The sequence below is a fragment of the Pteropus alecto genome, unplaced genomic scaffold (genome assembly GCF_000325575.1).
Source record: "Pteropus alecto unplaced genomic scaffold, ASM32557v1 scaffold109, whole genome shotgun sequence".
Lineage (NCBI taxonomy): Eukaryota > Metazoa > Chordata > Mammalia > Chiroptera > Pteropodidae > Pteropus > Pteropus alecto.
In genome coordinates, this window is record NW_006494608.1 from 3,351,940 (window position 1) to 3,365,035 (window position 13,096).

A 13,096-nucleotide genomic window follows, 5' to 3' on the forward strand; every position below is an offset into this window, starting at 1 on the left:
CTGTTTACTCGTCTATTTGTCTAACTTTGCTTCAGTACCACACTGTTTTAATTATTATTCCCTTATATTACTTTTTAACATATGTTAGTGTAAGGCCTTTAACCTTATTTTTGTTCTAGAATAACTGGGCTAATCTTGAGCCAGTTTTGGTCTTCTATTTGCCATTGTACTGCATTTTCATGTAAAATTAGAATTTGTCAATTTTCTTTGAGATAAAAAGCTGCTGAGATTTTGATTGACATTAAACTGAATCTAATAGATAAATTTGGGAACATTTGGCATCTTTAATACAACAGCTCTTCTGATTCATAGAGTACTTTTATTCCATTTACTTATATTTTTTCTGTCTTTCAGTAATATTTTGTGATTTACTACATATAGATTCTTCATAACTTTTGTTAAATTTATTCCCAATATTTGATATTTAGTGACGCTATATAAGTGTTAATGTTGCCTTTAAGTTACATTTTCTGATTGTTTAATTAAGGAGCAGTTTATTTTAAAATATTTTAATTTTTGAATATTGTGTCCAGCAAGCTTACAGTATTCTCTCACTAAATAAAGTAATTTATATAGATTTTTTATACTCAAATCATTGTTTATAAAGAATTATATTTATTATATCTTTTATTTGTTTTCTCTTGTCATCTTACATTAATTAGAATATTGGGAGAAAATGTTGACTAGAAGTGGTGATGAGTGTATCCTTCTTCTATTCTTGATCTCAGGGGAAAACTTTGAATATTTTACTATTAAGTTTAATATTAGCTGTAAGGTTTTGAAGATTTTTTAAAAAATCAACTACAGAAGTTGCCTTCTGTTTCTACTTTGCTAAGACTTTTTATCACCTAGATCATGAATGGTTATTAAATTTGATTCACTTATAGAGATTATCATATGATTTTTCTTCTTTATATTTTGAATATAATAAGTACATCAATTGACTATATGCTAAATGAACTCTATATCATTGGATTAATATTCCTCAGTCATGACCTACTTCCTCTTTTATACATAGTAAGATTCACTCTATGAATATTTTCAGTAAGACTTTGCAACTATATTTAAAATAGACGTTGCCTTGCATTTTCCTCTCTTGTAAGTGTCCTTTCAGGTTTTTGTATTAAGTTTGTTACCCTTATAAAATGAATTATAAGTGTTCTCTCTTTATCTATTTTCTATTTTATTTTTTGTTTTTTGTTTTTGTTTTTTGTAAAATTTGGATAAATTTACTGCTGATGCCATCTGGATTTTGAATTTCTTCGTAGGAAAGTTTTAAATTATGGATTAAATCTGCTCAGTTGATATACAATTACACAGATTTTCTATTTCTTTTTTTGACAATTTCGAGTTTGTATTTTTCTAGGAATTTATCATTTTTTACCTTTTCAAGTTTATTAGTAAAAAAGGAGTAAAACACTCTTCTTATTTATTTTTAATATCAGTAGATCCAGTAATGTTCCTCTTTTTACTTTTGATATTGATAATTTGTATTTTCTCTCTTTTATTCTGTCTTGCCAAAGTTCTAGAAGTTTTATTAATTTACTAGCCTTTTGATATTCCCTTCTATCAAATGTTTCTTTTCTAGTTTATTAATTTCTGCTTCTTTCTCCCCTTTATTTTTGTCTCTCTCCTTTCTCCTTTATTGATTTTGGTTTTTTAATTGACTAATATATGCCAATAAGTAGAGCAATACATTTCCCCAAGTACACTTTAGTTGCATTCCGCAAATTTTATGTCATGTTTGCATTATCATTCATTTCATTTCGAAATATTTCTTAACTTATACTTGGATTTTTTGATTGAATCATGGATTATTTATAATCCCCTTGTTTAGTTTCTAAACATTAGGAATTTTCTAGTAGTCTTTTTGTATTGACATTGCATTTAATTTCACTGTATTCAGAGAATGTTTCATAGATTTCTAAACTTTGAAAAAGTTTATTTTTAGGTTAAGTATTTTGAACTTTATTTTCGAGGCATGTAAAACTACTAAAGGTTTACAAAAGAGAACTGTTTAGATGTGAGTATTGTTTTGTAGGAAACAGTAACTATTTTTGTTATACATGTGTATTTCTTACCATACGAATGCTGTAGATTTATATTTCTTGTGATACGAATGCTTTAGATTCTTCTATTAATCTAATTCTGATAGTCCTCAAAGGTGATATAATTAAGGGATATATCCTTTATGGTTATAACAACTTAGTGTCTTAAATGTAAACCTTAATACTACTTTTTACTAAAGATTTATTTTTTTGCTTACTTTATATTCATTCTTTTTATTAAATTTGTTGGAGTGACATTGGTTAATACAATTATATAGGTTTCAAGGGTAAAATTCAATAATATGTCATATGTATATTACATTGTATGTTCACCATCCCAAAGTCAAATCTCCTTCTGTCACCATATATTCTATCTCCTTCACCTTTATCTACCTCCCTGCACCCTTTCTCTCTGGTAACCACTAAGGTGTTGTCTGAGTCTATGAGGTTTTGCTTGTTAGTCTTGTTCATTTGTTCCTTTCTGTTTTATATCCCACATATGAGCAAATCATATGATTCTCAGTTTTTCCCATCTGACTTATTTCTCTTAGCATAATATTCTCAAGATCCATCCATGTTGTCACAAATGGCAGTATTTCATCTTTTCTTATGGCTGAGTAATATTCCATTGTACTTATGTACTACGTCTTCTTAATCATCTATAAAAGGACACTTTAGTTGTTTCCATGTGTTGGCCACTGTAAATAATGCTGCAATGAACATTGGGGTGCATATATTTTTACAGCTAAATGTTTTCAAATTTTTGGAGTAGATACTGAGAATAGCTGGGTCATATAGTAATTCTACTATTAATTTTTTGAAGAACCTCCATGCTGTTTTCCATAACAGTTGTACCAATTTACATTGCCACCAGCAGTATATGAGGGTTTCTTTTCCCCCACAACCTCTCCAACACTTGTTATTGCTTGTTTTGTTGATAATAGCCATTCTAACAGCTATACCATCTAATGAGATGGCATCTCATTGTGGTTTTGATTTGCATTTCCCTAGTAGCTAGTGAAGTTGAAAATCTTTTCATCTGTTTGTTGGCCATTTGTATGTCTTCTTGGGAGAGGTCATTGTGTCTATTCAGGTTCTCTGCTCATTTAGTGAAATTTTTTTGTTTTTTTGTTGTTGAGTTGTATGAGTTCTTTATATATTTTGGATATTAGCCCCTTATCAGAGGCATCATTTGCAAATATCTTCTCTCATTCAGTTGGTTGCCTCTTTGTTTTGTTGATGGTTTCTTTGGCTGTGTAAAAGTTTTTTAGTTTGATATAGTCCCATTAACTTATCTTGTTATTTATTATTTTTCCTATGGGTTATTTAGAATTGTGTTATTTAATTTTCAATATTTGAGGCCTTCTTAGATATTTTGCTGTTATTGATTTCTAAGTGTGGACAAAGAATACATTCTGTATGATATCAATCCTTTAAATTCATTAAGCCTTGTTTTATAATCCAGTGTATGGTTTAGTTTGGAGAATGCACCATGTGCACTTCTTTTTAAAGCTACTCTTCACTCCAAGGTGCAAAAAAATGAATCAAAAAATCACCAGAGTACCCACCCTTTGGTGTGCTCTGAACTCTAATTTTAATTGTCCAAACTAATTACCCTGTGAAGGCTCCTGTTGTACTTCTCTATCTCTTAGCCTGTAACTTGAGAATCAGCAAATGCCTAAAGGGGGAAAGCAACCCTAACTGTTGGGCTCACCTCTCCACATATTCCTTCTCTCTAGGGTCTTGCTTCCTTGAATCTTTTTCCCTTAAAAACTCTATGATGCTTCAAACATCTAGTTTTAAAATACTTTATCCAGTTTTTCTAGGTGTTCTCAGCAGAAGGTCTGGTGTCTGATACAAACTAATCTGCTATAGACAGAAGTGGAATTCTAAACTATTCATTATAAAAAGCCAAAAATATAACTCAGATATTTAAGTTTTAAGGCTTTGAATAAAGTTAGGCAAGAAAAAGTCTCATTCATTCATTCATTTTTTTATGGTAGTTATTAGTAATTTTTAATGAAACATTCCATTATTTTCTTATATAAGGACTCTAGAACTATACAACAAATAATTATATTTTGTTAATATTTTTTTAAAACAGAATATTCATGATTCTTTGAATGACATATAAGAATGTGAAAGTAAATTTTACACTGTTATTATATATGTATATTTTCTCCAGTAATACATCCACAATCTTGATTCCATCTTCAAAAGTGATAATTAATTTTTATGAAAAATTTTATTCCAAATATTCTCCATGTTTCTGTTGCATTTCAATTTTCCAGCCTTATTCTAGTTTCTCTCAATGAAAAGGAAATTTAAAAAATTAGTTCTTAGTTGTTCCCATTTTACCAGCCTAAAGATTCTAGTAAAATGAAGGTCAAAAATGGATGTCTGCCTTCTGCCACACTCTATTGACCTATTCTTGAGTAACTTGTCTTTTTTTTGCAGTGATGGAAAATGCAATCTACAAATTAACACTTTACATAAACAATTTCCATAAATTGAGCCCCTGTTCCTTAAAATATTAGTCCCTTCAAAGTGGCCTTTGCGAGAAAAGAAATCATATGAGATCAAATGATTTGATCTTTCTAAGGCTATAGTTATTCTTTTGTAAACTCAAAGTCTCTTTTAGCTCTGTGACTCTGACTCTAAAATTGTTTCTGATCTAAATTCATTTTAATTAAAGCCTGAATATGAATCTAAATGATGAACTGTAGAAATTAGAGAGTAATAGTCTTTAGGTAGAGTCACGTCATCTGTTTTTCATAACATCAATCTTAATTTAAAATATTTATTTCTTAAGTTGTAAATGCATATGCCAAATACCCATGAATTATGAATAACAATAATCTTATGGTAACATCTGATGTAGCTTTCTTATCCAATTAGATGTTTTATTTTGCCCGACTTTTTAATGAAATGGAACATAAATCAAGCTTATGCAACTAATTTTAAATTCATGTCCACTTAAATTTTCAACTATGTATTTCTATGTAAAATGAGGGTACAATTAAAGTAGTGTTAAATGATGATTATACTATTATTTTTTGCATGTCGAATAATCTCTTCCTTTCACTGCCTCCTTTACACCTTTTCTTTTTTGACTTCTCAATGACATGATGTCATCCACAGCTTTTTCTTAGCTTGGCTGGTTCCCCAATAGAAAGAGTGAGTTATTTATATTGTGTCTTAAAAAGTCAAGTTACTTGTCTACTCAGTTGTTTCCTCATCTCCATATATCACTATTATAATTTCGGCTAGAGTAGAAAGTCCAATGATACAAAATTTCTTGGATCCCTGAGTGGAATTTATTAGGTATCCCATTCCCTCACATGTAGAATATAGGACTACATTTGTAGATCAGCAATAGATCTCCTGGTACACAGGCATTGAGAGATTTACCTGCAGTTAAGGAGTCTTTCCCTTAACTAATTCTTTTCATGATATAGTAAAATTTTTGCCTTTGTAACTACTGAGGACTTTACTTGGAAGAGTGCATATTATTGGTTTCTTGCTCTTTTATTTAATCTGATGAGAAGAGAAGGCTTGACAATTTTGTGAAAAACTCAAATGTTTCAATAAATTCAGGTGACCCAAACTTCTGAGCTTGTTTAGATTTCCCCTTTTGTGATTACAGAGAAGGGTATGAAAGCCGTTGTATTGGAAAATCCATAAGGCTTTTCCAATAGAATCAGCATGGGAGTGAAGACAGAATTTTAGTCTAACCTCTGAATTTCCTGGCTGAATTTTTTCAAATAGACTCTGTAGCTTAATTTTCCATAGAGGTCACACACTTTCTTGGAACAGTTTCTTCAGATATTTTTTAAAGTGTGATTCATAGCCTTTCTCCTATTTCATAGAGAATTGTTTTCCACCTCTTCACCCCACCACCCTTTCTATAGCTTTGCTCCATCTTGTCTATAGCCCAGGGTTCTATGAAACAAAAGCCAAGTTAGAATTTTCCTTAAAATACATTTTTTAGGTGTATCCCCAAATCAACTACATATGAAACATTTTTGTTCATCTATGGACACATCTATTGACGATAGAATGTTAAGTACAAATATTCCTGTAATTAAACACCATCTCCTTTGGCTTTCATTTCTCTCTCTTCAAATTGTCCCTCTTCACATTTTAGTTTTTAAGCAAATACGTTTTATTGGATATATAGCTCAAGAGTCAATAAACTTCTTGTTATATATATTTCAAGTTATAATATCCTTAGCTTTCTTCCTCCAAAAGAACTCTAATGCCCAAGACTGACATTCATCAACTGAAACAGGTTTTATAGGAATACAATCTGTCGATAGTGTGGAAGTTTCCTCTTGTTAACTGACTATTAACATTTTAGAAGTATGGACAGCAATGAATTATTTGTAACTGGGTTGACTTAGTTCTACAGTGTCAGGAAACCATAACTAGTGAACCATTTGTTCTCACAATCTACTGATTACAGAAAGACAAGACCTCCGTTTCCTGCAATTTGAAAAGCTCATTCATTGTTTGAGGTGAAATTATCTAGCCATTGGTATTGACCTGTGGACCACAGGAACTTTACATGAAATTGACCCTAAAAATGGTTTACATGAAAGAATCTTAATATTTTTAAATTGTTCAGTGAGAGGGGAAGAGAGTTAATGAATATCATTGTGGATGGCAGAGGTAGGAGGGTCCGATGACTAAAACTCTCCCAACGCATCACTCCTCTCTTCTGATATAGGTTCTAGATGTGGAGCTTGAGTGTTTCACTATTTAAAAAGACAGGGAAGAGAAGTACATATTAAATAATAATGGTCCCTCAATATATTGTGATGGTATATTGTTTTCTCCAAGAGAAAATTAAACATTAAGTCTTGTAAATCATGCATTTTATGTAATGAATTAACTCCTCTCCTATAATGGAGAACAGTATTAATACATACCATCCTTGATAGAATCGAAAAAATTGTCACTAAACTCAGTTTCTGTATTCTGTGATTCAGATGAGAATCTTGGTTGCGAAAGATGACCTGAGCTATTAAGCATTTTTCAAGCTTTTCCAAATTCAAAATGTATTAACAGGAAATTGAAAAGTTCAAGATGATTGCTTTGTTTCATTAAATACTAAATAGCAAGTTCTCTATTAACTGGTTTTTTATGTTTCTAAAGAAATTAAATTCAATTAAAGACATATTAGACTTTCAAAGACATCTCACATTTTTATTCCTCTATAATTCATTATATTGGTGTTTAACTGTTTTAAATTATTTTGAAATAAATTATTACAATGTTTCAGAAAAGTCTAGACCAGTACAGTCTAAAAAAAAAAAAAAACCTGTTATTTTGATATTTTGATGTTGATGAAGAAAAGTGGATTCCTAAGAATTTGGAGAAGAGTTGAGTCTTAAATTTAATTTTAAATTTCCCTTTTGGAAAGACAAGTTATTTTATATTTAGTAATTTTATTTTTCAATGAAAGCCTAGCCATTTTCCCAGAAAGTATAAAATGCAATTTTGATTTTTTTTTTTCTCTTTGAAGACTCTTTCATTTTACCAGAAATTTAAGGTATGTGGTAAAATTCAACCCTCTTGAATTGAGGGATCTGAGTTTACATTTCTCTCCTAATCCCACTGAGAGAAGCAAGGTTGGTGGTGATGATTTTTAAAAATTCTGGCACCTTTTCACCTCTGTTTCACTCAGAAAGGAGGTCAGGGAGCATCCTTTAGAAGTACTCACTACTGCTATGGCTTACCTTCCAACGTGTTTATAAACTTTAATTTGCTTGGAAAGGTTGAAATGAATATAAAATAATTATTTTAAAAGACATTTAATCCTCTTGACGGTTCTAGTATTGTCTTATAAAATTTCTAAAAATAATGGGGCCTCAAGTTTATTTCTTTTGGATCCTAAGCCAAATTGTGAAATACTTGGATAGGTGACATATAATCTCCCATTAGCTACCTTCAATAGCCTGTTGCTAAAATGTAGGAAACTTACTGTAAACCACCAAAGGCCACTTGGGTGGTCTTACATTGCACTGGTGAGTGGACAATTCTAATTCAGATTAGTGACCATAAAAAGTGACTCCAGTGTTAACTGTAACACCCCTCCCCACAAAGAAAATTGTTCAATTTATGAAGTAATCCCGCAAACACACACATATATACAAAACTTAGAATTCTTAGGAAAATAAGCAACCCAATTTCATTTAGTTGGGCAGTCAGCAAGTTAGTGATTTTGTGGTTTGACCCTCATATGGTACATCAATCATGGCAAGTTTCTTTCTCCATTTCAAGTAAAACCACTACTTCCCAGGCAACATGTCATTACCATCACAATAGAATCCGCACAGTAATAGAGTTTGGATTAGATCCTTAACTTTAAAGCCCTATTTGAAATCACAGCTTCCTTCCTGTTTCAACTTAGCTTTAAAACAGACTTCTAGTGATCTTGGAAAATCACTCTCTTTTTTTTTCAGTCTTTGGTTCTATTACCTTGCAAGTCAGTTTGGATTTTCTGTTCTCCCACAAGACACCAGGCTTTCCTAAGCATACCATTATTTTTCTATTTCTTTCTTTCTTAAGATAAGGAAAGATATACAGGAAGAATGGAAATAAAGTGTCTGTTTAAGGGCTCTACTTAGCAGAAGTGTAATTTATACTTACCTAACTGGATGTCAACCCTTACCCTGGTTAAAATACTAACTCATAGCAATAAGTGTTAAACCATTAGAAACACTTTGCAATAATGTATGCTATTAAATTAAAAATACAAATATTAATATTAAAGAAGAATTAAATAGGTTATATTTAATTTAATTATTTTAGACATCTGATTTTAAATTTGAAGTCAAATAAACTTGAATAGTAGCAATAATACAGAACAGTTCATCTTAACGGTACCAAGTACTTACGCACATTTACAAACTGTTCCTTATAACATTGGCAGGTAGGCAAGGATCAGGTACAATCAGTCCAATTTTATGCAAGGAGAAATTTAGTAACCATAGTAGAATAGTTCCTGGCAGTTTCTCAATGGCTAAAAATACCTTTTCTCCAACTTTTTTTCCATTTTGCTTAGTTATATTCCTAAAATTTCATTCATCAGACATTTACTCTGCTTTGATTTTTTAAAATCAAATAAATCTACACCTTGTACCTTTTAGAGGAAGCTTTTTAAAAATTCACACATTTAGGACAGACGACTTGCATTTCTCCAAAGAGGACACACAGATGGCCAATGGATATATGAAAAGATGCTCAATGGCACTAATTATCAGAGGAATGCAAATTAAAACAATAATGAAATATCACCTTACACCTGTCTGAATAGCTATAATCAGTAAATCAAACAATCACAAATGTTGGTGAGGATGTAGAAAAAAAGAGAACCCTCATGCACCATTGGTAGGATTGTAAATTGGTGCAGCCACTGTGGAAAATTCTATGAAGATTCCTCAAAAAATTAAAAATAGAATTACCTTATGACCCAGTAATTCTGTTTCTGAGTATTTATCCGAAGAAATCCAAAATATTGATTTGAAAAGATATATGCACCCTTATGTTCACTGCAACATTAGATCCAATAGCCAGGATATAGAAGAAACCTAAGTGCTCATCAATAGATGATTGGATAAAGAGGTGGTACATATACACAATGGAGTATTACTCAGCCATAAAAAAGAAAGAATGAAATCTTACCATTGCCACAACATAAATGGACCTAGAGGGTATTATCCTAAGTGAAATAAGTCAGAAAGAGAAAGAGAAATACCATATGATTTCACTTAAATGTGGAATGTAAAGAACAAAATAAACAAACAAACAAAATGGAAGCAGACTCATAGATACAGAGAACAAACTGGTGAATGCCAGATGGGACGGGAATTGGGGGGTTGGGTGAAAAAGGTGACGAGATTAAGAAGTACAAATTGGTAGTAACAAAATAGTCATAAGGATGTAAATTACAGCATAGGGAATTTAGTCCATAATATTTTAATAACTATGTATAGTGCCAGATGGGTACTAGACTAATCAAGGAGATCACTTTGTAAATTACATGTATCTAACCACTACGTTGTAAACCTGAAGCTAATATAAAATAATACTAAATGTCAACTTTCATTAGAAAAATAAAAATTAAAAAAAGAAATTCGCACATTTAGGTAATTTAGTTAAATCAACTTTTTTCTTAATATAAAATTAGATAACACTAACATTAATTAAGTTTTGTGCCCTGCCATTTCCAGCTTGCAATTCACTTTTATATCTTTTGTTCATTAAGTTTTCACTCTAAATTTGTTATGTTAAAATAATTCACGACATTGTTTTTGGTGTGTAAACAGTATCAGAGAGCTTGATTTTGAACTGAAATTCTAAATTCAGTATGAATTACATCCAATAGCTGAACCCAGATTTTCTGATTTCAAGTAATATGTGCTCTCAGCTCTAACCCAGTGTCCCAGCGGGGAGCTCTGTCTCTTCTTGCTGAGACAGGGACCGTGGACATGTACAGAGAGAGGCAATTGTCTAAACCTGCTGGAATAGGTAAAAAGGGCAGACTTGGGAGGGGGCCACACAGAGTGGTGGTGCTGTTTGAGGCTATTTTTATGGACTGTGGAGAGTGGCCTTAAAATTTGAAATGATTCTAAGTTTTTTTATTTCAAAAGGACTTTCTCTTTTTTCTCTTCTTCCTTCTCCTCCTCATCTTCCCTAGAATCTCTTACTTCCAGGAACCTAAATTCAGTCTCTCAGTAAAGTAGGTCAGTAGGTATTAAAGGTGTTTTTTGTTGATTAGTCTGAAAATCTAACCACCATTATAACTTAAAAAAAAAAAAGTCCCCTTGGGAAGGTGCATCTTAAATTCTAATTAATTTACTTATATTAGAATTTATTTTTTTCCAGCACAGAATGACATTTTCTATATATTGGTAACTTTTACTTTTTTACTTATAAATATATCGGCAAAGATTAGAGAAAACCGAAATCTCAAAGTAAGTTGTTATTAAAATATTTACTCTTTTCCAATTTTTTGCCTATTTATTAGCTGACATAAGCTGTTTACATGGCACTTTTCATTTTAATGGTCTCTAGGTTTCTCCAAATCTAACCTAACATAAAATACAGATTCAACCATGCTTTTCTCCATTAGTTAAAATAAACTAAAAATGCCTGAGCATGGATATCCTCTATCTTTATAATCTGGCTACAATCTTTTTTTTTTTTTTTTCTTACCTGGTCTTCTAAAATTCTCTAAATAATGTTGACTTTTATCAAGTGCAGTGGATGTCTAACCAGAACAGTCACGTTCGAATCACCTGGGAACTTGTTAGAAATGCAAATTCTGAGGCCCCACCCCACATCTTCTGAATCAGCCATCTGGATTTAACAAGCTAGCCAGATGATCTTCACACACACTAAAGTTTGAGAACCACTGCTCTATGAATAACAGTTTATTTGTCATTCTTCCAAATATATCATATCCCTTTAAACCCTCATACCTTGGCTCTAGAAATATTCTATATATGGAATGCTCTTCTACCTGTTTCCAAGTCGCATATTCTTTCTTTATAAATCATTTTAAAAGTAGCCACTTCTTAACACTTCTCCAGTTTTCCCAGGCAGAACTAACTACTACTTTTTCTTCCTTCCAAATTACTTTATTTATTATACCTTCCCTATAGTACAATTTCACTTATAAAGTAGATCTGTTTCTCTTGATAAATTATGAATTCCATGAAATCTCTTGGTTGGTTTTACTTAGTAAATGCTAGCAAGAAAAGAGCTGCATTTTACTCAACAATCATAAGTGCTCAGTAAAAAAAAAGAATTAAACTAAAAGGAATACATTTACATTTTGTTATTCTTATAACAAATAAGGCATTTTTTAATCTATTGTAAAATAGAGATTCGACTCTGCTTCTATATATAACTTTAGTTTTAAATATTGTTTTCATAGAATATTTTAGTGGAAAAAATGAAAACAATACAAAGATTATAACAATAAGTGTAGCAACTGATTCATAGAAAGGTCAAAAGAGTAAGTTGTGGCACTTCTGCTTTCTGGCCCAGCTAGCACCAACCTTGACTGCCTCTCTCCACTCCTACCTGAGTGCCGTGTGGGCCACACTTCAGGCTGCGCTCTGCCTGGAGAAGTTTTCCTCCCAGGTCGTGGAACGACACAACTAGCAGAAAGTGGAAGTCAGGAGTAGCAAAGAGCTCCTGTTACAACCTGTGACCATCAGCAGAGTAAGGCAAAGGTTATGACTGCAGGCTCTAACAACTCTGTTCTCCTCAGCATTGTTGTGAAACAGGCTGATGAGATTGAGAAGATTTTATGCCACAAGTTCGTGCACTTCATGATGATGCAAGCAGAGAACTTCCTTCTCCTTCAAAGGAAACCAGTGGAGGAGTATGACAACAGTTTTCTGATCACTAACTTTCACACAGAGCAGATATACAAACAAAGTTGCTGTTCTTTGTGAGCCATTTCATGGAGGAGTCCAACAAGGAGATCAGCCAGGTGAAGCTTTTGGTCAACACCCAGGCCCGCTTCATGGCCGAAGAGGTCCTCAAAAAATTTTAAACCATCTGGCTGTATCTCATGGCCTTCCACCTCAGTCTCCAACAAACTGATTCACCTCAATCCACAAAATGACTTGTTAGCTAACAATATGGAAGGTTCTAATATTTCTGAATGATAACTATGTAATATTCTGCGAAGGCATCTGCGAGTTTTAATTCTCAAAGCGGCAGCGGAAGCAGCAGAGGAGAACTGGGTTAGGTTGGGCATTAGATATGGGAGGGGGGTGGTGTGCTTGCTAGCTGGCAACAAAGCAGCAGTGGACCTGCCCCAAGGCCATTTGTGCCTGGTCAGGCTGGTTTCTGATGTTCAGTCCCCTGGGATAGGACAGATTTGTTTTTAACTCTGTGCTTATAAAAAAAAAATAAGTTGTAAAGTCTGTAAACTAAAATTCATGGTCCATTAAATTTAAACTGCAAAGACCTCAATGATTCCCAAGATAACCACATCATAAAATAGATATGATTTAGTAAACATA

General features: G+C 32.2%; 1 pseudogene; it reads left to right on the forward strand.

Moving 5' to 3' along the window:
- LOC102894366 overlaps positions 1-12,621 on the forward strand; it is a 57,626-nt pseudogene extending 45,005 nt beyond the window's left edge.
- Positions 12,622-13,096: the final 475 nt, after the last annotated feature.